Genomic DNA, 23,614 nt, shown 5'->3' on the forward strand with positions numbered 1-23,614 from the left:
GTACATGGATGAAAGGCCTTCAAGGAATACCAGGGTCGTGCTGGAGAGGCAGGCGATGGCAAACCACCTCCAAATGTCTCTTACCTTGAAAACTCAACCAGGGTTTGCCATAAGCTATAGAATTGGGATATTCCCATATCAGGGAGAAAAAGTACAATTCTCCCATATTTATTTGAGAGCCTGAAGCTATAGATAGTTCATCTCCAAGTTTGTTATGAACTAAATATTGATATTCCAGTTATGTGAATTTTTGTATTTGATTTCGGGGGGCGGGGGGGTTGTGTTTATATTGGTTAGCTAATAGTTTGTATTTTGATTTTTTTTGTTGTGAATGCTGAAATAGTTATACAAATTCTCCCAGATTTATTGGAGAGCCTGAAGCCATAAGTGGTTCACACCAGAAGGAGTCTGAGTTTGTTATGAACTATTTATTGATATTCCAGGGCTATAAGAGAATCCTTGAAGAGAAGAATAGATGGCTCTGCAAAGACAAAGCTGCAAAAGCCATCTATCTCTATGGGATCCAGTTGGACAAAAGCCAGAAAGGGACTGAGATTCTGCTAGTCTTTTTGAGCACAATAGGCTTGAAGTATGATATGTTAATTATTGTTTTCTATATTTGATTGCCGTTTGGTACGTCGTTTTTTATGAAAGAAAAAAGAGAGAAAATAAGTTGGAAATTGACTAATTTTTGTAAGTGTTGAGTGTTACAAGGATTACAGTAAAAAAAGTGAACTTTTTAAGTTTTCAATTGAGAATAATATCCCTTTTGGAATTCAAGTTTTGTTACACCACTATGCCCTCTTGTTGGCCCTTCATGGGAACTGGTTAGCCACTGTTTGAAACTGGACTGGGTAGACAAATAATTTAACTAAATATATAATTGTTTTGCACTTGCATACATTTTCTTAAAAAATCTTTTAAAAAATTATTAGGGTTTCAGAGAGCCCCGCTGTGTATTGCAATATCTTATTGTAAAGAGTGGGGAATAAGTCAAAATAATAACAACATTGTTAGAAATGTGGGCTCAAGAACCCTAAAAACACGCTGGACCAATTTGGTGAAGCAGGTAACAAAGCTTTTATTGGTTTCCGGTCTTGCAAGCTTGGATATGTAGGCACACCCTTCCTTTGTTTTACAACAGTTTATATTTCTTTTTCAGGACCACCCAACCCCTCCCTCACTTCTCCATTGGCTAGGAGATGAGAGGGCCACAGCCCATAACAATTCATCTAGGCATACGATGACATATATAATGTGGTATCTCCTTCAATTACATGCATCTCTATATGGTCATTTCCTTTAATTAGTACCTGCTTCTCTTTAGTTGTCAACCCTTCATTAGTGTCTTCTTGATATATATTGCACCTGAAGCCCTATTCTCCCATTCATCTTACTGTGAAGACACCCCCATGTTTCAGACACCCTTTAACAAGCTCATTAGGTTCATCTAAGGGCCTCTTATAAGCAGATGCCTCTTGGCACAGGAACTTAGGCCTTCTTGGTCTGAGGCCCCCACATTCCTTTACTGTAGATAACTATTGAATTCAGGCTTCAGGAGCATCTTAAACAGTTATTTCTGTTCCTTTGGCTATACATTAGCTAGAGGCATAAGAAGCCCAATCAGATTTTCTAAAGGGAGTTTCTGCTGGACAGCTCCTAATAGCACCTTCTTACTGATTGGGGTCTTCTGCAGAGGCAAGCTGTTTTACACTTCAAACTGAGAGAAAGACATTTTCTTTTGACCATATTAAAGGATAGTACAAAGATTCATTACACATGAAACATTCGACGCCTATAACATACTTAGGATACAAACATTAAACATGAATGATTAACATATTCTTTAAGTTTCATTATGAGCTAAAATATAAAAGCATTCAAATATAAAGACATGATTATAAACTACTACATTATCTATTATTCCCCTCTAACCCATGACCGCTTCTTCTGCTAGCTCCTTTATCTTAGAGCAGGTGTGCTTTTAACTGGGATATGATAAGAAATATACAAGCCAAATGGGATATGATTAGCACCATACTCCCATCTCTCCTGCATTGTATCCAATTAGCAGGCTTTTAACCTTTCTTACCCTGGAGCCAAGCTGTAATCATCTAATATTCAAGTGTATTCAGTGTTCAACAACTTGTGTTCAAGTGTATTCAGTGTTCAACAACTTGTGATGCTGTGAAGGCTACATTTGTGCACTAAAATATGTTTATGTGTGAAGGTAACTCAATATAGTCTTACACCTAATGATATGTCCTTTATAACTTATAAGGCAATCATTGTCATTGTCCCATGCATACTTATGTTTATAAACTTAACGTCAACCTAAACTGCTGAGTTTTAATGGTTTAACTTTTATGTTGTATTATTTGCTGTCGGGAACAGCCGTGTTGGGAGCCGCCTCGAGCCCTTTGGAGATTAGGCGGCCTACAAATTTAATAAATAAATAAATAAACAAATAAAAGTAACAGCTCTTTGGTATGTGTAAAAGCAGCATTTTACCATCTCTCACAACATCAACAACAGGCAGCTGTGATAGTAAACAAAATGAAATGACAATGACAATAATCGGCATCTTTGATATTAAACAAAATTTAACAATGATAACAATAATAAAAAACTGGCAGCTGTGATAGTAAAGCAAAATTTGACAATAACATCCTGATGAACCGCCTCTAGGGTGCCCCGACTCCGGCCTTTGCCTCAGCAAGGCTGCAGTTTATTCCTTCCCCTTAAGACTTTGCCCTTATCCAACATGGCCGCCTCCAAATCACTTAAGCGCCCGCTTCCTGACAGGCGAAATATTGCTTTCCCGGACCCAAAATGGCCGCTGCGCCCTTCTACGTCACGTAGGCCCGGATTAAAGATGTCCGGCGACGTCGTCTGGATTGGCTTGATATATACAGCTCAGAAGAGGGGGAGGAACCAAACAGTTCAAACATCCGGTTAAAAATGGACCTTAGGCTGAGCAGCACCGCTTTGTTCCACTCGCGCCTGAGTGGGGCGTGGCGTCCGACGTTTCCATGGGAACCGAGGAGGCGGAGTCTGGCTCGTGCGTCGTCCCCGAGAGAAAAAGTGAGGGTTCAGCTCAGAACCGGAAGAGGGAGTGAGCAGCCTCCTTAACGGCCTTCCCGTCGCCGGAAGTGACGCGCCACTAGGATGTGGCGAGCGGGAGGAGGGGTGCCGTCCCAACGAGCGGCAGTTAGAGCGTCGCTCGCCGCGCGGCATGCCGGGAGAAAATGGGCTAAGTGGGCGGCTGCGCGGGGCGGCGGGGCTGGGCTGAGGCGCTTCGGAGGGAGGAAGTGCGGGACGGAGTTGCCTTGACGGCCTCCGCCGCTCTCAGGCACCTCCTGCCCGGCTCGGCCATGCCCAGCCCCACCGGCCCTCCAGAAGCCCTGAGGTGAGAAAGATCCGGGAGGGGAGGGGCGGGGGGACAGGGTTTCCCAGCAACCCCTGCGGCACTCGGGGGGGAGGGAGAGGGGCCCCCCTTGACTGACCCAGGAAGCCCCATGGAAACGGGAAGCCCCCTCACAACATGTCTCAAAAGGACCCCCCGCCCCTATAATGGGGGAGGAGGAGAAGAAGAAGAGTTTCTTTGGGGGGAGCTTAAATCTTTGTTTTCCTTTCGGGGCTTAACAGGAACTCTCGTTCACTCAGCACCTGCTGGTGAGTGTTCAGTGGGGACAGGTGGGTCGAGTAAAGGTGGCTTCCAAATGGCAAGTCTGTAGTTTCAAGCCAGTTGGAGCTGGGATTAAAACAATTTTGTTCCCCCCCCCCCTTTCTTCGGTCCCCATTTACCTGAGCCTCAAGAGAAAGGTGAGTTCAGGAATCATAATGCTGTTTAGGTGATGTGTTTCTCTAGCAGGTGCCTCTTCTTCTTTCCACCAGATGGGCTTAACGTGAGCTCTTCTTATTATAGCGTCTGTATTTGAGTGTTCAGTGAAGAAAGGGGGGACCGGCAAAGGTGGTTTCCAAATGGTAGATCTGTCATTTCAAGACGGTTGGAGCTGGGATTAAAACAGTTTTGTTTCCCCCGCTTCCCTCGGTCCCCATTTACCTGAGCTTCGAAATAAAGGTGAGTTCAGGAATCACAATGTTATTTAGCAGGTGCCTCTTTTTCTTTCCACCATATGGACTGTCAAGGGACTAAAGTGACTGTTTGGGGTGGGACGAAGAGGGAGATACTGTCCCTCCTTCAGGCCCTTTGGGGTGCATGTTCTTCTCTCAACGCTTTTGCAAAATGGTCACTTCCTCCTTTTGGAAAAGTTAGATGATGACAATCAGAAATTAAGGGAGGGGAGAGAGAGAACTGAGCATTGTTGGGAAGGGATACAATGTAATCAGAGAGGTAGAGTTTCTTCTGGGGTTGCTGCCAACCTACCTCTTTCTCCTTCCTTTATTACCTGGTAGCCAGCACCTTGCTGCAACCTGTGAGCGTTATGCCTTAACGCGGGCTCTTTTTATTATAGCGTCTGAATTTGAGTGTTCAGTAGGGAATGGAGGGTCAAATGAAGGTGGCTTTCCCACGGCAGATTTGTAGTTTCAAGTCAGCTGGAGCTGGAATGAAACCATTTTGCCACCTCTTTGTGGTCCCCTTTTACCTGAGCTTCAAGATGAAGACGAGTTTAGCGAAACATGCAATGTCGCTTAGATGATATCTCTGGCAAATGATCTGGTAGCCAGTACCTTGCTGTGACCTGTAAGTATTGTGGTTTAATTTGAGCTCTTTTTCAATACGGCATCTGAGTATGAGTGTTCAGCGTGTGGCTTTTAAATGATAGAGCTATTGTTTGTAATTAGCATTGTCATAGATGCGCAATAAAGGTTTGTCACACTGGCAGGTCACAGCGTCAAGTGACTTGCTGGAAGGTTTCCCCCCCCCCCTTTTTTTGGGTAGTGCTTGGAAAATGGTCTTGGGCAGATGCTTATATGAGCTCCAAAGACCAGATCTAAAAGCAAAGTGTGCCATTGAATCGCAGCCAACTTAACGGCAACCCCACGAAGCCCACCTCAAGAGATCTGCTGGTACTGACGTGGGGCATCTCCCGCTACATTCTCTTGTCTGAGTTTTTGTGTGTGTGATAGCTGTGTGTGGTTGTTCTGTTTGGGACATCAAGAAAGATTAATAGTTGTTTGGAGTGTAGACTCCTGTGAAACTGGTTTTGGAACAGATTGTAACAGAAATGAGGCAATTTCCGGATGGTTTGCCATTAATATCGGTACTGTCTGCCTCTCATTGGGCTAGGATTCCTAGTTTCAATACGTCTTACTGTATATAAACCCTGTTTTGTATTGTGTGTGGAGGGGCTATGCTTATTTTACTCCTGAAAGGTAAGAGACATAGTTTTGGGTCCCCCTGCCCCAACCGTTCTTTTGGACTTCTGTGACATTGACCCGTTGACTGATAAGGGCCAGCGTGGTGTAGTGGTTAAAATTGAAACCCCGGTTCAGATCCCCACTCGTGCTGTGGAAGCTTGTTGGGTGACCTTGGGCCAGTCACACACTCTCAGCCCTGATCCTGTTTATTATTTGGATTGGAGACTCCAAGCAGTACCAGGGTTGTGACGTGGAGGCAGGCAGTGGCAAACCACCTCAAAAACCCACAGGGTTCCCATGAGTCAGCCGTGACTTGATTGCTAAAAGCAAAACCAAAAAAATTATACGAAGTTGCATGAACTACATTTCACATTTTTTTTCAGTGCAGAATCCCTCTCAGATTGAGTTACTTTCTGTTCAGATCTTACTGAAGCAAACTCTTGAATTCCCTGGAATCTTGTAGGAAGTTGTTGTTTGGGGCCAAAAATGGATTTTTAATCACGTTGACTCTGTTTTCCTTTAACGAAGCTGCCATAAATGAATCTCTGGCTGCCAAACTTGTATTTAAGTTAGGTTGTCTTTTTAGTGGAGAGAGAATGAGAGAAATCTAGGGTTTTCCTTTCATCCCATTCTGAGTTACCACCTCCTCTTTTCAGATATACTGTTTCCATCATTGAAACGAACTGTAAGGAAATGCTGGACAGGCCCACCCAAACCTGGAGGCAGTGGCCTGCAACACTGCTGTGGCGCTCCCTTGCCACCTGCAAAAGGACTTTGTTGACAGCGCAGGGAGCAGCGAAAAGCCCTGAAACCTCCCCGCTACCAAAAAGCCGCTCTAATGGCCCTGAAGTCGACTCTAACCCCAGGAACACCTCACCCCCTCTCAAGCTGTCATGCAAACGGGACACCAGCGCAGCCCTGCCGCAGCCCAGACATCTGGGTTCTGTGACAGCGGAGCTGGGGGTTGGCCAGCTGCTGACACATCTCCCCCACTGCCGGGACCACACTGCTCCCAAAAGCCCTTTTGCCCCCCCCCCCCTTGGGATGGAGCTCTGAGTGTTGCAGCAGGAAGATGTCACATTTGAACTTGCCCTTTAATATGTTTAGTCTCAGTAGTGTCTGTCCTTCATCACTACTGACCAAAGGGAGTCTGAGGAATGTAGCCAATACCACCGTCTTGTCGGTAGCACAATCCCATTGGAAACATTTTCAAAACATTTTGGCAAAAAAAGATAGCTAGTTTAGCCTTTTCAAATCAAATGTTTTGAAGTGGAAATAAAAGTTTTCAATATGTTTGGGGGGGGAAAGCTGTGCAGAAATCCTCCCTAGAATCCTTTTTTTTCCATCCTGAAGACATTTTGTTTGTGTTGTGCAGCATGGGCCAAAGTTTTCCCCTGACTTGATCATAATAGCAGGTATTCTGAGGAGAACTTTTCAATACACACTGCTTCTAAGATTGATTTTCTCAGGTGTGCTGATGGTCACTGGAAGACATTCCGCAGTGACGTACTTGAAATAAAAACTGTTGTTTCTTAAACTAGCCCAGTTCTTTGCATGGTGCTTAGCCTTGTGTTGCCTTTACTATCTTGGTGTTAGGAAGCACCATGAAGGCACAGTTGACTTATAGTAGCCCCTATAGGTTGACCCTGCTTAACTGCTGAGATCTGATGAGGCTGGGCTAACCTGCCCCCCACCCCCCCGGGTCAGGGCACATATTAACTTAGAAAACAAGAATCTGATGCTCACCTTGGAGGAGGAGGGGTAGATTTTCCAGGCAACCACCAGGAGAAAAGACCTGCAGGTCTTATGCATTTAAGGCAACGATTCCCAACCAGGGTGCCGTGGTACTCTGGGGTGCCGTGAGCATGTCCCATGGGTACCGCAGCAATGCTACCGGGCCCCCTCACTTTTGTGGGGTCTCCCGCTGGCACCAGCAAGGATATGGAGCTGACCCAGGGGGCAGGGCCTGCCGCAAGGTCAGCAGCCACTTCCTACCCCCACCCCCCATATTTCCCTTCACTCTGGGAGGGGAAGGTGGGGGGCGTCAAGCAGGGAAACTGGAAGGGGAAGGTGGGGGGAGGATGGCAGGGGTACCATGAGATATGAAGAGTGAGGTCAAGAGTACCGTGATGTTGAAAAGGTTGGAAAACACTGATTTAAGGCTTTACTGTTTGGCTGCCTATTCATCCATGTAATTCAGACTCTGTTGCAGTTTGGGATACATTCTGTTTTGTAGTGTGTGTGTTTTTTTAATCCGCAAGGTGGTAAAAATCATACCAGGGTGGGAAGGAAAGGTTGCATCCATCAATGCTGTTCATATTTCAAAATGGAAATATTAAAAGGGGGATGGGAGGAGAGAATTGAGTGGATTTCGTGCTGCCACGAAAGGGAGAGGTTGAATGTAAACTTTGCCAACAGATGTGGATTTCAGTTGTGTCGAGCCTGAAGGGGTTTTGTGTGTAAACAGTGTGTGTGTAGGAGTGGGGAAACAAATTTAGCTCACCATATTAGAGTCCGCCACTCACGTGGAGGAGTGGGGAATCAAACCCGGTTCTCCAGATTAAACTCCACGTAGTCTTAGCCACTATACCATGCTGACTTGTCCTCTGTCCTGATCTCAGCTGACTCTCTGTCCTGATTAAGGATGTCTGCAGCCACGCCCTGGTCTGTGGTTTGCAGTTTTGGAAAATTCTTCTTTAATAAACCTGTCCGAAGGACCATCAGGTTTGCATTGATGGAACTGACCAAATGTTTGGATTCTGCTTGTCTCTCTTGGAAGGTGTGCGAGGCAGTCCCGCTGTGACAACTGGGCTGTTCAGCCTGTGTGGAGCGCTTGAGGCCAAACCTCAGTGAGACGCTGGCCCCCCGTAAACTGGAATGTTAGCGAGCTGTATCAGGTAGTTCTGATGATACCTAATAGCTGGAGTTCAGGTTTCCCCGAGAAACGACTGGAAGATGGTACTCTTTATTGGAGCACTGCCTGTATACAGATTCACAGTTTCTAATAAAGCAGCCAGATTAGGTTCGAGCTGGAGATACATGACAGAGGTAAGGTTACCCTTCTTATGCTCTGCACAACATAAAAGTGTTTCTTTGTGTGTATATCTCTGTTGTAAACCCAAATTATAATACATTGCTAGGGAACTGTGGGATTAGAATTCTGGCCATTGAAGAACTCTGGTTAGGTCTGTTAGCCAGTGAAGTATTGCTACATTTTGTGCCCCAGAGGTGATTTGTGCTAGCTGTGTAGGGTTAAGCTTGAAGGATGTGATATAATACACACTGTGTACACAGAAATGTCCTTTTTTGTGTATTGTCGAAGGCTTTCACAGCCAGAATCAACTGGTTGTTCTGGGTTTTCTGGGCTATGGTTTTAGCTCCTAACATTTTGCCCACATCTGCGGCTGCAAACAGGGGAAGCCCCTCCTAAGCCTGCGTTGTTGGCCAATGCTGTGCTGAAAATGTTGCCAGAATTGTCGGCACTTTGTACAAGCCACAGATGCGACCGAAACGTTAGGAGCTAAAACCAACAGACCACGGCCACACAGCCTGGAAAAGCCACAACAGCCAATTCTTTTTTGTGTTACTGCTTGTCTGAAATGTGTGCACACATGTCATTCAGGACTTGATTGTATTTACTCCCATTTTTGTTTGAAACATTCTCTAAATGAAGGGCATTTTACTCAGCCTGGCAGCAGTTATCCAGGGTTTCAGGCAAAGGTGGCATAGGAGCTTAAGAGCTCATGTATCTAATCTGGAGGAACCGGGTTTGATTCCCAGCTCTGCCGCCTGAGCTGTGGAGGCTTATCTGGGGAATTCAGATTAGCTTGTGCACTCCCACACACGGTGACCTTGGGCTAGTCACAGTGCTTCGGAGCTCTCTCAGCCCCACCTACCTCACAGGGTGTTTGTTGTGAGGGGGGAAGGGAAAGGAGATTGTCAGCCCCTTTGAGTCTCCTACAGGAGAGAAAGGGGGGATATAAATCCAAACTCTTCTTCTCCTGCCTCATCCTTTAAACTGGAGATGCCAGGAATTGAACCTGGGACTTTCTGCCTGCCGAGTGGATGCTGTGCTATTCATCCACAGCCTTTCCCCTCTTACTCCCCAACAGTAGCCTAGTGGAATTTTATTTTCAGGCTTAAGAATGGGGAGGTTGTGCCGGGAAGTCAGCTATCAAAGGGCGTCCTGATTTAAGATTCTTTTGGATCCAACCCACTGAGATTCGGACTGTAAGTTGATGCCGGGCTGGAGAAAGACAGTATCCAAAGGGCATCAGGAAAATTCCACTTGTGCATTGGGGCTTTTCAGCCACCATCTCCTAGACTTTCACCTGAATATGCCCATTCTGAAAGTTAGAGGAATTCAGTGACCTGAAGAACTTGGCAGGAAAGGAATACTGGCTACTGCTCTGTCCCCTATCAAGAGCCAGCGTGGTGTGGTGGTTAAGAGCAGGTGGACTCTAATCTGAAGAACCGGGTTTGATTCCCCACTCCTCCACAGGATCAGCAGAGTCTTATCTGGTGAACAAGATTTGTTTCCCCACTCCTACATTCCTGGTGGGTGACCTTGGGTCACAGTTCTCTCAGCCCCACTAACCTCACAAGGTGCCTGTTGTGCGGAGAGGAAGAGAAGGAATTTGTGAGCCACTTGGAGACTCCTTGCAGGAGATAAAAGCAGGAGATAAGTCCAAACTCTTCTTCTGCCTTATCCCTGCATGGCTCCCTTTTTAGCCAGAGTTTAACTGTCTGCTCTACATTACTGATAGCTTCCTCATCCCAGCCTTCTGGTGTCATCATGTTGTGAGAGTGATGTTGCTGCCAAGTGCACCAGGGGAAACCCTTCCTAAGCCTGTGCTATTAGCCCGTGCTGTGCTGAAAATGTTGCCAGAATTGTCACTGATTTGTATAAGCCATCTTATCAAAATCTTGTTCTTCTGGGATATTTTTAAGCCCTTTCAAGTCACCAGTATGCTGAAGTGTTAATCCCAGCATGCCTTAAATATGCCTGGGTTCTGGTCACACAACAAATAACTTTTCAGAATGGCTAAAGGTATCTGCTAAAATGAGGCTTGCCCTTTCACATCTGGGGAAGGAGTAGGATTCTTTCTGAAAGATGTGCTCCCAGGTTACGCTGCTGTGGACAAGTGCAGAATTTAAAATGCAGAGTTCTTACCGTCTCTTTGCTTTCTTGCAAGTAGTAAGGCCCAGAATAGTTTGGCATAGTTCCTACTCACTTAAGCATAAAATAAGTGCACTCTAGTTTCCTTGGAAAGTTTGTTCTACTGGAGGCGGGGAACGTCTGATTGGGTGTTTCCCTGCCTTTAGTCAGGGAGGCAGGAAGAAGTTTTTTGTCACTTCCGGGGCATTGGCTGGGTGCCCCTCCCATCTCCAGTTTACTTCTTGCCTCATCAGGGAGAGCAGCTCCTTTGCAAGGCTCTGCTGGAAAAAAAATTTTCCTTATCAACTTTTACTTAGACCAGCATCTATCCTTCTTTTGTCCTTCTTCGCTCTTTTTACCTTTCCAAACTCCCTTCCCCCTCTCCCGCATCTCTGTCCCAACCTCAGACGACAGTTTATAATAGAGTTGTTGATGGTCAGTGAAAGATCTTGTCCTGAGCTAGCAGCATGAGAGGAAAAGCACCTGCCATACAGGTATCACAGGGGCCCCCATCATGGTGCCTGCCGAGTGTTTTTAGAAAGTGGGTGGCTAAAGTGGGATCTTTGTCCAGGAGGGCTGTTGATTGGCAGTTGGAGAGCTGGTTTGGTGTGCAGATGAAAACAATAACTTTTTGGCAGGTGTTGCCTCCACAGCACAGGAATCTTCTCTGTGTTTATAAAACAACATACTTTAAAAGAATATGTCCATTTTAGAAGGCATCATGTTAAAAAGCCAGAGTGGTACCAAGTGGTGGACTCTGTCTGGAGAACTGATTCCACACTCCTCCACATAAGCAGCGGACTCTAATCTGGAGAACTGGGTTCGATGCCACCATTTTTCTGCATGAAGCTGGTGGGTGACCTTGGGCCAGTCACAGATCTCTCTGAACTCTCTCAGCCCCACCTACCTCACAAGGTTCCTGTTTCGGGGAGAGGAAGGGAAGGTGTTTGTAAGCTATCTTGAGCCTCCTTGTGGTTGAAAAAAGCGAGATGTAAATCCAAACTTCTCTTCTTCTGCTTCTTTTTTACTTTCTATTAGAGTTATGCATAGCCTCAGTCCTCAACCTTTTGTGTTGGACTCCTGCAAAGCCATTTTGTAGTTGTGCCCACCACCCCGTGTCAGAAAGACCCTGCGGGCCCAGTGAGGTTGGCGACCCCTCAGCTACTATAATGCCCATGTTCTCCCTTGTTCCCTCTCCTGGTTTCTATTCTGTGCACTGCACTGTTTTATCAGCTGTGTCTGGGTTTGAAAATGGGGTGGCCAGACAGCCAAGTTAGGCTGTTTCATGTCCCTTGTTCCGATCTTTGTCATTGACAAGTAGGTTTCCAAGGCATCACTTCCCCCACAGCATTCGATCCGTTATGGATTAAACTTTCAGAAAGAAGAAAAACTTTCTCTCTGCTGTCTTCTGTCTTAGCAGCAAACCAGCTGTTGCTGCTTCAACCACACCAGGTATCCATCCCCTAGCTACGCCTGCCTGGCTAGACAGCGCTGGGCAAGTCTTTTGATTCAAAGGGAATTTGTAGGCAGGTGCACAGGCTCACAGCAACAGGCTTGTCCAGCTATAGTTACATTCTTTGGCATCTGTTCCACAAAGTATGTGTTTCGTGTTTACACTAAAAAAATTCTCTCTCTCTCTCTCTCTCTCTCTCTCTCTCTCTTAATGAGCTATACCAGCTTTTCTTTCCTCCAATCTAATTTTCATTGGGTCTCCCTGGTTATCTAGCAGCACAAATTTTATGATCCTTTATTTTCTGTGTTCATTCTAAAAAAATCAACATTTGTGACTATTGGGTGAAGAAAAGTGTGGTAAAATGTAAGAATAGTTGTGGTAAAATGTTGTATTTCGGGTTTATTTGACATCTGCTATAGCTGGCTATGTTGACACAATTTGAACGTGTCTGCTGTCACACCTTGGCTTGGGGAAGCTTGAATTCTTGGTATTTGCTGCAGAGAAAACTGATATTAAGCAGATATCTGGAGGGAGAGTTTAAAAGTTGGCTTCCCTAGTTACAGGCCTTTTTTCCAGGGGTCTCCTAACACAGTCAATAAACTTCAGTCTGGTAGCAGAAGAGTTTTTTCCTCCAAACTTTTCTATCCCTGCTGGTATCCTCCATGTGATGTACATACCGTGTATCCCCGAAAATAACACAGGGTCTTATATTAATTTTTGCACCAAAAGATGCATGAAGGCTTATTTTCGGGGTAGGGCTAATTTTAGGGGAAATACGGTAACTTCACAATTCATTAAGGTGGGCTCTCGGCAGCCCCATTGTTCCCCTGTCACGTGTGATGCAAGCTGCATTCTCATTGGCAGGGAGCACCCTGCTGGATCACGCCATCCTGATCTGTAACTACCAGTAGGGCTTATTTTTGGAGTAGGGCTTATATTTTAAGCCTCCTCCAAAAATCCTGAAAAATCATGATAGGGCTTATTTTCAGCGTACGGCTTATTTTTGGGGAAACACGGTATGTGTGTATGCCTTTAGGTAAACTAGTTTTAGTGCCATCTCTACCCCATCCCAAGATCAGTATGGGAGAGCCTCATGCAGTTCTAGCGCAATGTCTGCAGGTTGTAGTTGGAAGTTTCACGGTCAGTCCAACGAGACCGCTTCCATTTGTATACCGGCGTGGCAAGGTGCAAGACACAAACTTCTCACAGTGATGCAAAGCTAAATATTTGTGACGAATTCGCTGCGGTGGGGAACATGATCTATGGAAAGCAAGTTAACCTTTATTTGTCTGAAGTTGTTTGCTTTTGCATCTTCTGAATAGGAGCCGGTGCTGTCATTTCAATTTGAACCATTGCAGTAGCTCTCCAGTGTGAAGGAACAGGAGTGATCCAGAAACAGAAACATTTGTTAGCACTTAAAAATAAGCACTTTTCCTGATCTGGGGAAACATTTTCATGTGAAACGGTAAAAACATGTCCAAGCAAGCAGTCAAAGGCTGTGAACAGCCAAGGACAAATTCCATTAGATTTAATTGAAAAGAAAAACACTTGCCTGCCAGAAACCTAGATTAGTTCACAATTTAAGCCAAGGCCACTGCTGTTTCATGTACATACCTCCTACCCAAACTTGGGAGTGGTTTTTAAACTGTAAAAGTGGTTAAGGTACAGCCTTTTTCAAATTCATATCTCCCCTGCATTCTGATAAATTGGTCCTTAAAGTGCCCACATACTCCCTGCAGGTTGATTTTTTTTTGTCTTTGAACCATACTCCTTAGTGCTAGAGATTAAATATAGATGCTTGAAAGGAGAGACTGAAATCTGTTGGCCGCTGCAGGCATAACCGCCTTTGTAAGATGAATCCTGTATAAAAGCATATTAAATGCCACTTTTGCGAAACCGCACAAGCACTCTTGCCCTGTCCTTGCGTGGCGCACATGAGTGAGTTCTTACACAGTGCTCTTTGGTACTTCTGTTCAATTAGGGCGTTCCTTTGTATCGACTAGGCTCATGCTGTCAGTCAGAAAAAGGATCCAAATTTGAGAGCCCGAGAAGGCTTCACTCCAGCTCATTCCGTAGTTGGGACTTTTAAAACAACCCATTTGTCAAAGCAAAATTTGTGTTGGGGTGGATTTTTTTCTTCACCTAGTTGACGTGATCCAGTTCCTAAAATAGTCCACATAATTGTTGGAACAACTTGTGCCATTCTAGAGTTTTCTTTCTCTGAGGAATTTTTCTATATGTAAGAACTAGAGACGGAATTATCTGAATGCCGAAGAATGTCATGTGTTTGGGTGCTGTGTGGTTTCCGGGCTGTGTGTGTCATGTGTGTCATCTAAAGCTAGCTCTGTGCCTGATGTGGCGGTCCATCCTTTCCAGGTGCTCGGGGGCAACCCCTGTATTTTATGCGCACCTGGCTCATTGTATGCCTGTCAATTTGCAACAAGTACTGTATATACCAGTGGTGGCGAACCTATGGCACAGGTGCCAGAGGTGGCACTCAGAGCCCTCTCTGTGGGCATGCGCAAACCCCCACATCTAGGCTGGCCTGGGCTACTGGGCTCAATTATTAGCATTAAAGCTAATACGTAGCTTTGAGGAAGCAGTGTAGGTAACCGTGAAGTGTTGTTAAACCCCACTGATTTTCATGTGAAGAACTAAAGTGTGATCCTTTACCTGGGAGTAAGCTCGGTTGCTGGCAATGGCGCTTGCTTCTGAGTAAATCCTCCTAGGGTCGTGATTCACCCATTGGAAGAGTTGCACGGTTGCTTCAAAGCAAAGCCACCAACTACCACCAAGCTTACTCCCGAGTAACACACACCTTGGAGCCAACCATTTTTTCTAAACTAAAACCTCAGTATTCAGGTTAAATTGTTGTGTTGGCACTTTGCGATAAATAAGTGGGTTTTGGGTTGCAGTTTGGGCACTTGGTCTCGAAAAGGTTCGCCGTCACTGGTATGTACTCATGTATAAGTCGATCCGAATATAAGTCGAGGCACCTAATGTTACCACAAAAAACTGGGAAAACTTATTGACTCGAGTATAAGTCTAGGGTGGGAAATGCAGCAGCTACTGGTAAATTTCAAATATAAAAATAGATATGGTCTGGCGCTATTTGGGGGTCTCTGCTACTGACCCCCAATCTCACCAATCCCAAAATCTCTGCCACCGACCTCTCCATCCCACAGCTTGTCCAGCTCACCCAGGTCGACTGGCTGTCACCTGCCAAGAGCCAGGGGCTGGCCGCCGCCGAGAAGAAAGCAGAGGCAGAGAAAGCGGCTGAAAGGGGGAAGGCAGAACAGAAGGCAGGAGAGAGCAAAGACGGGAGAGGGGGAACGCCACACAAGAATTAAGTGGGACCCTCACTTGCGTATAAGTCGAGGGGGGGGGGCTTTTTCAGCACAAAAAATGTGCTGAAAAAGTAGACTTATACTTGAGTATATAAGGTATCTGTTATTCCGATTTCACAAGCTTCATTTGTGTGTGTTAATGTGCCATCAAGTCGCTCCCAATTCACGTCCTCCAAAACGTCCTGTCATTAATGACCTTACTCAAATCTTGCTGACTGAGGCTTCCTTTGTAGAGTCACTCCATCTCATGTTGGGTCTTCCTCTTTACCCGCTGCCGTCAACCTTTCCTCAAATTATTCTTTTCCAGCGAGTCTTCTCATAACGGGGTCAAGGCATGACAGCTTCAGTCGAGTCCTTTTGGCTTTTAGGGGGCAGTCCAGAACCCACTTTTCTGTAGGAGGGACTGTATCCCTGGACAGAAATGGCTACTATGGTGGAAAATCTGAAGCTGCCACTCAAGAATGAGAACTCTCTGCTCGTACTACTTGGTGGCAGAGACACAAGGCTACCCAATCGTCCCCACAGAAGAAGAAGGTTTAGATTTACACCCCACCTTCCTCTCATGTAAGGAGTCTCAGAGTCGTCTACGAACTCCTTTTCCTTCCTCTCCCCACAACAGACACCTTGTGAGGTAGGTGGGGCTGAGAGAGTTCTGAGAGAACTGTGATCAGCCCAAGGTCACGCAGCAGGTTTCGTGTGGAGGAGCGGGGAAGCAAATCCAGTTCACCAGATTTGAGTCTGCTGCTTATGTGGAGTGGGGAATCAAACGTGGTTCTCTAGATTAGAGTCCACCTGCTCTTAACTACTACACCAATAGCTCTCATGGTGATGGCTATCTAGCAGTGCCCAGGGCAAGTTGTTAACCTGATGTCTGCGTACTGGACTTTCCTAGCTAGCCAACAGCTGTGTGGCTGCAGAGTGCTGAACTGGGCACCCTTGTTCCTCTGCTGCCACATTGTGAACCCATCCTATGTTTGACCTCTGGCTTGCCTGCCCCATGGCTGCTTTTCATTGGCAGTGCCTCTCAGCTCCCCAGTTCCTTGTTTCACCAGCCGCCCTGGTCCATAATGTTTGGGGCATGAGGTTTGGGGCCGCTGCACATGTGTGTTGCCTGCATAAAAGGTCTGAGCTCAGAATGTGAACTTCCAAGTGGATGCCAACGATCCAGGGGGCATTCATTGAAAATGCTGGGGGGAAGAATTAGGACTAATAAAAGGAAACACTTCTTCACGCAACATGTGATTGGTGTTTGGAATATGCTGCCACAGGAGGTGGTGATGGCCACCAACCTGGATAACTTTAAAAGGGGCTTGGACAGATTTATGGAAAAGTTGATCTATGGCTACCAATCTTGATCATCCTTGATCTAGGATTTCAAATGCCTTAGCAGACCAGGTGCTCAAAAGAAGCAGCAGCAGAAGGCCATTGCTTTCACTTCCTGCACGTGAGCTCCCAAAGGCATCTAGTGGGCCACTGCGAGTAGCAGAGAGCTCGACTAGATGGACTCTGGTCTGATCCAGCTGGCATGTTCTTATGTTCTTATGATCCAGCGAAATGCACAAATGGATTCTGAAACCAACACTCCCAATAGTATTTGAGATTTCTCATGGATTGGAGCAGACCCAAAAGCTGTCGAGTGCCACTAGTAGTGGGTGTGAATATCTGAAATCCTCATGTGATGTTTTTGTCGCAGCAAACAGAAGAGGATGCAGGGTTCGCTTTGCCAGCAGAACGTAAGAGAACCCCTGCTGGATCAGACTTGCTCATCTAGTCCAGCAGCCTGGTTCTCGGAGTGTCCAGCCAGATATGCCAAGAGGCTCTTAAGCAGGGATGGAAAGGAAGTGTTTCCCTTTGCTCTTGTTCTGCAGGGCCATCTGCAGAGATCCTCTGCCTCTAAACAGAGAGGTTTCTTCAGCCCCCGTGGCTGATGACCATTGATAAATGTATTGTCAATTAATTTGCTGGCTGCCCTTTGTAAAACCATCTAAACTGAAATTACGACGTGTATTCCACATTTCTGTTAATTACATAGCGTGAAAGAGGTATTTCCTGTTGACTCCTGACTTGACTTCATCCGGTGGCACAAAATTCATACCACATATAATCATATAATCCTCTGTTGTGTGCTATCCTTTGTCTCCCCCCCAAAAAAACTTAAAATCTCCCAAATAATTTAGTGAAGGTGCTCTGAACCTTCATCTCATACCCTTTTCTATATGTTTTCCGACTTTGTCGCTTTTGAGATGAGTATCCCAAGTGCTCGTGGATCTGCTCAAGGCCCCAGCTGTTTTATTTTTAGTCTGATTCTTGATGCAAGTTTTCGTGTGTCACGCTCCTATGTGGAAAAGCGTGCATGCCCATGAAAGCTTATACCGTGAATAAAACTTTATGGGTCTTAGAGGTGCCAGTGGGCTCAAACTTTTCCCCTCCTCCTTCAGACCAACACCGCTGTCCACCTGAATTTATTTCCCATCTCTTTTCTAATAACCCTTTGCATGGAATTGACAGTTTTCACCGCAGCCACTCACCGAATTGGCCTTTGCTCTAAGCCGTCCGACATCATCCCCCAATTTTTGTCCTAGTTATAATCTGTCCCACTAAAAGATAGAAGTGCAGTTCCGCATTGTTCGGAGGAAGTGAAAGCAGTGTGCTTCCACTGTAGGAAGAAAGTCGCGATGTTAAGATGGCTGCCATGGATAAAGCCGATTTTGTATGATCCCAAGGGAAGTCGAGTCCGCTCTGGTCAGTATTTGTATGGACAGCCACCAGGGAAGTCCAGGATCATGACACGGAGGCAGGCAGTGGCAAACCATCTCTTATCATCCATTGCCCTGAAAACCCTAAGGCAGTGGTGGCAAACTTATGGCACGCGTGCCAGAAGTGGCACTCAGAGCCCTCTTTGTGGGCATGCGCGCCGTCGCCCCAGTTTGGGCACTTGGCAGTGGCATAGCGCCAAGGGGACAAGGGGTTCATGACGCCCTGGGCGTGCGCCCCTGCAGGGGTTGGGGGGGTTCGGGGCATTCCAGGGCGGGGACTTGGCAAGGGCGCAGGGCACAGTTTCCCCTCGCTCCGCCCCTGGCACTCAGTCTCTAAAAGGTTCGCCATCATTGCCTTAAGGGGTTGCTATGAGTCCATTGTGACGTGATGAATAAAAGGTGGATGGCCCAGGCTAGCTATGAGACCTCAGAAGCTCAACAGGGTCAGCCTTAGTTAGTACTCGGAAGGGGAACCACCAAGGAAGTCCAGGGTTGTGATACAGAGGCAGGCAATGGCCAACCACCTCTAAACAGCCATTGCATCGAAAACCCCATGGAGTCGCCATAAGTTGTCTGTGATTGACAGCAAAAAAGGAAGGGGTTCTTTACCCCAGGATGTACCTTTTCCGACATTGAACTTCATTTGCTAAGTTCTCCTTCACCCTGTTTGGAGAAATTTTCTTTGACTTCTGCCATCCCAAATTGGTGTCATTTACAAGGAGTAGGTAATGGACAAACCTTGCGATTTCACCAGTCGCCCTGAAATTCAGGCTACACCAGAATGAGTTGTTTAACATGGGTCCAAATAAGCCTTCCTCAGAATCCCGATGCGTGACTGCTTTTGTGAGAACAGTCTGTTTACTCTTACCCGTTGCTGCTTATTTAACCTATGAGAGGACCGGTTTCCTTTTCTCTGACCCACGGAGTTTGCTCAGGAGCTTTGGTAAGGGGCTGTGGAAGTCTAGTTGTATCACATCTGTTGGATTGCCCTTAATATGCATGTGGAAAACACTCCCAGAGCACGGCATTGCAGCGGTGGGTGAAATTGACTCTTTATCTTTTGCTGGAGGCTTCCTAGTGTGATTCTGACATAGCACAGCTCTCACTCAGTCTACAGGCAGTAACAGTCAGGATGCCACAACCTCCCGGGTTCCCTGGAGACATGGTAAGACCAAGGTGTCAAGACCCCTGCCCCCCCCTCAATTCCTCTACATCACTGTAACCTCTGGTGTTGTGATGCATTTTGTTTGTGACCTTCAAAACAGATTTGTGGGTCAAATGGCCATCTGCTGCGGGAGCGGGGGGAGGACCAAGAACGATTTGTTCTTCCTATGAATTTTCCATTAGATCCAGCCCAATATCTAGCCACCATGATTCAAGTGATATCCGGATTAGGCTACTGTAATGTACTCAGCCTGGAATCACCATTGAAGAACGTTCCAAAATGGCAGCTTATTCAAAACGTGTCTCCAGATGGTTGTGGCAGGCTCCTTGGAGCATACAGCACCAACCCTAAGAACATAAAGAGCCTGCTGGATCAGACCAGAGTCCATCTAGTCCACCACTCTGCTACTCGCAGTGGCCCACCAGATGCCTTTGGGAGCTCACATGCAGGAGGTGAAAGCAATGGTCTTCTGCTGCTGCTTCTCCTGAGCACCTGGTCTGCTAAGGCATTTGCAATCCTAGATCAAGGATGATCAAGATTGGTAGCCATAGATCAACTTCTCCTCCATAAATCTGCCCAAGCCCCTTTTAAAGCTATCCAGGTTAGTGGCCACCACCACCTCCTGTGGCAGCATATTCCAAACACCAATCACGCGTTGCTTGAAGAAATGTTTCCTTTTATTTAGTACTAATTCTTCCCTCCAAAATTTTCAATGTGTGCCCCCTGGTTTCAGTATTGTGAGAACCTGTCAGTTTAATTGGATCCCACTTGCCAATACAGGTTATTTGCCTTCACATGACCCCATGGTCAAGGACTTGGCCTACTCCTATTCTTACCTGCCTCTGTATTATACTATCTGAAGAGAAACCAGAGCATTTAATTTGTGTATTAAACCTGCTCTAATGCTGCTTTGCCTCTATATTTGTATAAGTTAATAGTCCCTAAATGGAGACAAGCATATATGATTGCATGTTGTGGTTCACTTCCAAGAGTCCAGGTGAAGGGCCGCCATTTACTAACTCCTTCGAATTGCAGATTCTCTTAACCGCCAAATGAACGTTAAATTTGCCCCTTTTCCAGATATTATGAAATGAAGGTGGTTTTTAGTTGGTCTAAATCAGTGGTGGCGAACCTATGGCACGGGTGCCAGAGGTGGCACTCAGAGCCATCTCTGTGGGCACTCGCGCAGAGTTCATCATGTGGGAGGAGGGTGGAAAATCACACACACACCCCATACACACACACACACACACACACACACATATAGGCTGGCCTGGGCATGATCCTTTATCTGGGAGTAAGTTTGGTTACTGGCAATGGGACTTGCTTCTGAGTAAACCCTCCTAGAATCGTGATTCACCCGTTGAAAGCGTTGCACAATTGCTTCACTAAGCTTACTCCTGAGTAATGTGTGCCTCAGAGCCAACCGTTTTTTCTAAACTAAAACCTCAGTATTCAGGTTAAATTGCCGTGTTGGCACTTTGCGATAAATAAGTGGGTTTTGGGTTACAATTTGGGCACTCGGTCTCGAAAAGGTTCGCCATCACTGGTCTGAATCAAAACTGTGTGGCGGAATTCTGTTTTGCAGTTTGTTGTGAAAGTTTTAAAAAACGAGTATGTGGCTTATGGGCAGTTAAACTCAAATAAACTATGAATTACCTGTGTATTGAGGGCCTCTTCAGGGGGTCTGCTGTGTATACCCCAGTTCATCTTCCCTCCCCAAACCTGTGAAATACAATCAGTGGCTATTCAGACTGGTGAAGCCACAGTCATTGTCGGACTCAAGGGAGTCCTGCCTTGTTCTTCTCCTGTCAAAGTCAGCTTTCCCACCTGGGGGGGGGGGGGAGAGATTTTTTTAGGTGGGTGACTTGCTGCTGTTCTGGTTGGCTGCAGCTGCTTCCTTTTGTTTCTACTTTTTTTGTGGCGTTTAATGGTAGCTGAGCTTTTTATTAGCCTCCTTGAAGCTTACTTGAAAAGGCAGGTTGTAAAAATCTTAATCAAGGGGGGGGGGGGGGTTAGAATGACCCAAACGCCCTGTGGCAAAAGGGCCGATTTGACCTTGGCTAATAACGCTCTCAAGAGAGATCCGGATTTTCGCTTCCTTTGCGACGGGGGGATACTTGGTTGTGGCTTCCCACGTCTGGCTTCCCACGTCTGGATCATTTAAATGCAACTTGGAGGACTGGGTGAAGTGTCTGAATTTTAAGCAGCTCTTTTTGTCTTGTGCCCTGCTGAGCAGTTGGTGCAATGTTGGTTTGGAGGGCTGGCCTCCCGAGGAAATACTGAACATGCTCTCACAAGCAGGAATGCTGTGTATAGGCAGCATCTTGGTGCTGGGCATCCTTTTGAGGTAGATGGAATTACCTTCCTTGACTTAGGTGCTTTTGAAAGATTGGGTTTCCAATGGGATTGCGTCAGCAGCAAAAATGAAGAGAGTTCCTGTACAGACCTCATATGTCCCAGTTCGGCCTCTGCGGTCAGCAGAGGCCAATCTCCTGGTGCCCCCTGGCCCCTCTGTGATGCGGCTGGCCTCTACTAGCACCAGGGCCTGACCCCTGACCCCTGCCTGGTGGAACACTCTCCCTCCAGCTGTCCAGGCCCTGTGGAACCTTGGTGAGTTCTGCAGGGCCTGTAAGAGTGAGTTGTTCCACCGGGCTTTTGGGGAGGCTGGCCACTGACGGCGCCCCCCCTTTAACTCGGTGGCCCCTATTGCATCTATGGGGCCTTCCGTTCCCCTCTCCCGGGGCGGGGGTTTAAATTGTCGGACTCTGTTTATTATCTGTGTACGCTGTATTTATCTGGTTTTAGTTATTTTGATGTTATGGAGCCATATTTATTTTTATATTTATAATTCTGATTATGCTCTTCTTGACCGTTGTGTTTTCTTTTATGTTGTACACCACCCAGAGCCCTTCAGGGGTGGGCAGTACATAAAACAAATTAATAATAATACCCTGTTTCCCCGAATATAAGACATCCCCTGAAAATAAGATGTAGTAGAGGTTTTGCTGAAGTGCGAAATATAAGGCATCCCCCGAAAGTAAGACATAGCAAAGTTTTTGTTTGGAAGCATGCCCGACAAACAGAACACAGAAAAATAAAACATCCCCTGAAAATAAGACATAGCGCATCTTTGGGAGCAAAAATTAATATAAGACACTGTCTTATTTTTGGGGAAACACAGCAATAATAATAATAATAATAATAATAATAATAATAATAATAATAATAATAATAATAATAATAATAATAATAATAATAATTGGAACCTTAATGGTGCACTGGAACCTTTGCAAAAAGTACGGCCTGCCCTGTAGCAAGACCTGGTACGAGCACAAGCCAGAGAAGATCACAGAAAATGAAGAAGCAAAAATACTCTGGGACTTTAGAATACAGACAGACAGACACCTGGCACACAACACCCCAGAAATAACAGTGGTAGAGAAAAAACATGTTTGGATCATAGATGTTGCTGTGCCAGTTGACAGCAGGGTAGAGGACAAAGAGCTGGAAAAGATCACAAAATACAAGGACCTACAAATTGAAGTCGAACGACTGTGGCAAAAAAGAACAACAGTAATCCCACTAGTAGTCGGTGCTCTAGGAGGAATCCCAAGAAATCTTGAAAAACATCTGGAAAGCCTAAACTTAGACAGAACATCAGTCCACATGCTGCAGAAAGCAGCACTTCTAGGAACTGCACATATTCTACGCAAATACCTCTAATATCCTAGGTCCTTGGGAAGGACTCGATATTCAGAGATGAATTCCAGACACTTGTGCTGTGCTGTAATGTGTATAATAATAATAATAATAATAATAATAATAATAATAATAATAATAATAATAATAATATGTAATATCCTTTGTCATTTTATTTCCTTTCGCCGCAAGTCAGATATAACAAATACTTCAGGCTGCAACGGTCACGTCAGTCTTTGCTCAGCTTCGTTTCCTAGATTCTCAATCTGGAAAACCACCAGTAGCCGATGTGGTGGTAAGCGGGAAAGCGCAGTGCAGCTGGCTGAGAGTGATGACTCGCAGGCCTCCTTCCCTTTTCCAAAGGAATCTTGCCCTCTTTCTTTGTTAGGTCAGCATTTCAGCTTGATGATTTTTGACTGTAGGAAGTTTTATGGACCAACTCTTTTTTTTCTCTTCACTTAGCCAATTGTTTAGCATCTTCTGGCATTGGAAAAAAGTATTTGGAGAGTGCTGAATGTTGGCTGTGTGCTGTAAAATACGGTAACTTTGCTTTGAAGTGGGTTCCAAGATTATTTTTTGTACAGTAAACATCTTGTTTGATAGGGCAACTACATTTGTGTCCAGTAGCACCTTAGAAACCAACAAGATTCTCAACATATAAGATGTTGGGAGTCAAAGCATCCTTTGTCAGATACTTTGACTCTCAAA

General features: G+C 45.8%; 1 protein-coding gene across 4 annotated transcripts in view; it reads left to right on the forward strand.

Annotated features, from left to right (window-relative positions):
- Window positions 1-3,065: 3,065 nt before the first annotated feature.
- Window positions 3,066-23,614, forward strand: part of AFTPH (aftiphilin) — a 65,763-nt gene continuing 45,214 nt past the window's right edge. Inside the window, exon 1 of one of the 4 annotated variants that reach the window (XR_007244879.1) lies at window positions 3,066-3,409. The gene's annotated coding sequence lies outside the window, so the exon portion shown is untranslated. Of the gene's footprint in view, window positions 3,410-3,655; window positions 3,676-23,614 lie in introns of those variants that run through there. The other 3 variants (XM_048501474.1, XM_048501489.1, XM_048501481.1) reach the window with 3 other exon arrangements.

This window comes from Sphaerodactylus townsendi, linkage group LG01 (genome assembly GCF_021028975.2).
Source record: "Sphaerodactylus townsendi isolate TG3544 linkage group LG01, MPM_Stown_v2.3, whole genome shotgun sequence".
NCBI lineage: Eukaryota > Metazoa > Chordata > Lepidosauria > Squamata > Sphaerodactylidae > Sphaerodactylus > Sphaerodactylus townsendi.